The sequence below is a fragment of the Heloderma suspectum genome, chromosome 15 (genome assembly GCF_057233095.1).
Source record: "Heloderma suspectum isolate Gila_16-S chromosome 15, 16-S_ref, whole genome shotgun sequence".
In the NCBI taxonomy this organism is placed as follows: Eukaryota; Metazoa; Chordata; class Lepidosauria; order Squamata; family Helodermatidae; genus Heloderma; species Heloderma suspectum.
The window spans coordinates 10,660,969-10,665,000 of NC_139472.1; the positions used below are offsets into that span (position 1 = coordinate 10,660,969).

General features: G+C 42.3%; 1 protein-coding gene across 4 annotated transcripts in view; it reads right to left on the reverse strand.

Annotated features, from left to right (window-relative positions):
- Positions 1-2,049: 2,049 nt before the first annotated feature.
- The window catches only part of GNB1 (G protein subunit beta 1), a 27,830-nt gene continuing 25,847 nt past the window's right edge, over positions 2,050-4,032 (reverse strand). The window contains exon 10 of one of the 4 annotated variants that reach the window (XM_084821530.1): positions 2,050-3,851. The gene's annotated coding sequence lies outside the window, so the exon portion shown is untranslated. Of the gene's footprint in view, positions 3,972-4,032 lie in introns of all 4 variants that reach the window. The other 3 variants (XM_084821528.1, XM_084821527.1, XM_084821529.1) reach the window with 3 other exon arrangements.

The following is a 4,032-nucleotide window of genomic DNA, read 5'->3' on the forward strand; positions in this document are numbered from 1 at the left end:
GTTGGGGGAACCAGGGCTGGTGCCAAGGGCAGGCATGGTCAGGCACCTGCCAAGGGCCCACACCCAAGCATGGGCCCTCTGACAAGAGCCCCCAGGAATTGCACACAGACGCACAAAGAATGCACACATGCACATATACACACAGGATACGTGAACTGCATTCAGAGTGCAAGGTGATGGCTTGCATGCATGTACAAGATGCTGTTTGGTGGCCCGATGTTAGAATCCCTCACTGATGTGCCAATCGGGGACAAAGCCTTATTCCTTGCCACCTCTCAGCCTGCCAAGCAGGGGGGGAACTGCATATTGCCTCAACTTCTATTCCCGAGGAGGTGGACTTTCTCCTTCCACTGATTAAAAAAAAAGCACCAGCTTTATCAAGCTCAAACTGCAGGGATTTTTATCGGTGAACGTATCTGCAAGTTCATTTAGCACGTTAGTTACACTAAGGGAGCAATCCCATGCATGCTTGCTGGAACATGCTGGGAGTTGTAGGACTTTTTCCTGTCTAAACATGCATAGGATTGCACCCTAACTACACTTTTCTTTAAATTACCCTGATTAGAGCTACAAAAGAATGGTGAGTGTATCAGCAGGTGATGGGCATAAATGCATACAACTGGCATTGGAAGGAAGACATCATCCAAGCAGGATGACCCTTGCCCCCACCCCCCAACAGAACAAACCACCCAAGCCAGCCCACAGTGCATCTATGGCAGAGGCTCAAAGACAATGCAGAGGGATTACCCAATGCACTCCTAGTTCCTGATCATTGGCTAGTACAACTGGAGGAATTTTCCATCCCAATCCTATATTTGTTGTTGTTGTTCAGTCGTGTCCGACTCTTCGTGACCCCATGGACCATAGCACGCCAGGCCTTCCTGTCCTCCGCTCTCTCCCCGGATCACTTAATATAGGGATCCTATACAGGGATCACTTAATTCAGATTTGTGACTCCTGCTTGCAAAGAGTTTAGGGAAATGCACACTAGCAATTCTTGAGTGCAGAGCTAACCTTAGCAATAGGCATCCTTGGGTAGTGAATTAAGGCAGTTATCTCACTGCAAAAAATGTAAGAAATAAAGATGGTGAGGGGAGAGTTCTCTGCCCAAGTGGTACACTGGAGAGCTCTGAAAGGGAGCTAGTCACATAACCAACAAAATACTTAGAGGTTGCCCATTTTGACATGCAAGAACATTCCACGCTGGTAGAGAGGAGAGAAATCATAAGAGCAAACCCCAAAATTTTTAAAATGTAGCACTTGGCAAGAGAAAATGTTAAGTTTTCCAAGGTGCAAATGTATGGCACTGTGAGGGCTTGAAAAGCCGTTATCTATGAAACTACAATCTTGGGGGAAGATGTGCAGTAAAGTGCTTAAACCGTGCACTACAGCTTCAGATATCAAACTTTATAAAGTTTGGCGTGACAGGATTTGAAATCCCGCTATTCAGTTCAGAGGTACTTTCCTAGGGCAATTAAGTCATGAAATAGCGGGGGGGGGGGGGGCTGTTAAAAACAACATTTAGGCAAACACCTTTTTCTCTGTAGGGAAAAACAGGCCTGAACAAGTTTTCCCTCCCCAAAGCCAGCCCAAACCTGCTAACAACCCCCCCCCCCTTCAGAGTGAAGCTGTGACGGAAGGCCTGTTTCAATGAACTCATTCCATTATCACCCGCATGTCTACATGTGGGCACGTGGAAACCGATTTCCAACGAGTAACACATGCACAAGAGTTGCTTTTAATGACGTACATCAGTATAACACTCATTTTTGGGGTCAAATGTGTATATGTTAACATAAGCAGGTACCTGAGGAAAACACCAGGGTGAGGGGATGTCAAGGAACACGTTGGCTGTGAGGGAGGGGGGCAGAGAGCAGGTTCCTGCCCTCCTTCCAAGGTGTCAGGGCCCATCCCAGCTCCCACTGGTGCCACGCGCACAGCGAAACATAAACGAAGCCCCTATGCTTTAAAACACACTCACACACGCCAGCTTGGAGCCATGATCACCCCAGCTTCAAGCTGGAAAGCCAACAAGCGGCCAAAAACAAGTCATGTCAAACTGCTTTATTACATCTTAAATAACAGTACATTTTAATATAGTATCTATCTTGCATCCAGCTTTCTTGAAGTACACTGACTTTAAAATTAAATACAAAAGGTGAAGGATACAAGGGTGTGGAGAAAGCTCTATGGAGAATAGATCCATGAGAGGGGTAGGGTGGGGAAGAGGGTTTTAAAAAATTTGAAATGCCAAATCCAGGCCTAAAAACACACGATTACAGCACATTTTGTACAGAATGTTGCAGAGAGAGGGGAAAAAAACCCAAAATGGATAAAAGCCACTGCTGCAGCAAAGGAGGGGAAATTCTGGTACAGTGAAAGGGAGAATCAAAGTTTGACAAAACAATTTGCTGTTCAAATGCTCTTTAGGGTTTTTTTTCCTTTCATTTTCAAAACACAAAGCCAGGAAAGGCTTCTTGTTAGGGGGAAAAAACCTAATCTGATAAAAAGGGCTCATTTGACTAGAGCCAACTGGCTGTCAGGAATTTAAGGAGTGACAGGCCCCTCCCTTCCCCACCCCAGAATCAAATCTACAGCAATTGTTTAAACAGGTGGTTTCTTGCTTTCTTTAAAATTAAGAATAGTGACTTATCACACTACTCCAAGATGTGCATAGCTTGGTACTTTTCATTCTTCATAGGTTTTTGTTATGCACAGAGTAGCGACAATAAATGAGATCAGCAATGGTTACAGCTTTTTTTTTCTTTTTCTTTTTAGAAAAATGAAGAGGTTATTTCTTGAAAGAAAACACATATAAGGACGCATTAGTCTCATATGCACTCGAGCATTTCTACAGCATGCGATTCTAAAGAGTAATCCAACCCAGTATGGCAAACCAAAACAATTTTTTTCTCTTTCCGTTGTTCTTGCTTAACTTAGAAAGTTTATGATCATTATTTTCAAAAACATTAATTTGTACATTGTTTCATACACAAAGAATTGATGGAATAGCCAAGCGCTGAACAGGTTTCTCTTTTCAACTCTCTCCCCGCGCCCCCCGCAACCCAAAGAATCTTGTTTGTTGAGATGTTGGGGTAGTGTTAGGCTATAAACTGCCTCCCATTAGGCATTAGAAATCCAAACTATGCAAAAAAATGGAAGAATGATATGTGAGGTGGGGTGGAAAAAACCTAGTCTGCATTTCGTTACCCATAAAAGGTGATTTTTTTTTTTCCAAACAAACATTCAATACCATGTACAGCGTGTGCTTGGTTATCTTACTTCTTAACATTATCCTATATATGCAATATTTGTGCAACAATTTGTGACACTAAGACAGAAATAAAAAAAGAATTCAGGGACTAAATTTACAGCATTAACAATCCCAGAAGTATCTGGGCTTGGACTCCCTTGTCTTGGCTCAACAATTGACTGTAAAAGCAAACTGCATTTAAAAAAAAAAAAGGAAAGGAAATGGAAATATGGACAAAAAATAGATATCGATCCTGCTACAAACACGACTTCAAAGTTTGAAAGTGAGATTAAAACAAGGCCCTCCCACCCCCAACTCATAAAGTCAGTAAAACCAGATCAATGGTTTGAAATTTTTAAACTACAGTGAAAGTTAAAAGTTGTTTGCTTCACAATGTATTTTTTCCTCTTTTTTTGTCTGGACATGCTTACACAAGTGTGTTTTTCTTTAGTTTTCTAGACAGAAAGTGGTCCCAAAAGGAATGCACAATTTTACTTCTTTTGCTATTTTGTATATAACCACGGAAATTCTTCTTTTAGAGATAATTGTGCTCTTCATTTCAGCAACAGGAGACTTGAAAGATCTTGCCTTTTGGTGGCTGGGTAAGAATGGGGGAGAGGTGGGGGGTGTCCAAGTTAGTATAGTTGGATTGGATACATTATTTTAAACTTTCAACCGTTGGAAAAGTCTTCCAGTCAGTGTGGAGTCCACCGCTATTCTGACACAGAACACATACAAAAAGGTGTGTTAGGCCTTTACAACATCATAATTGCCACCAA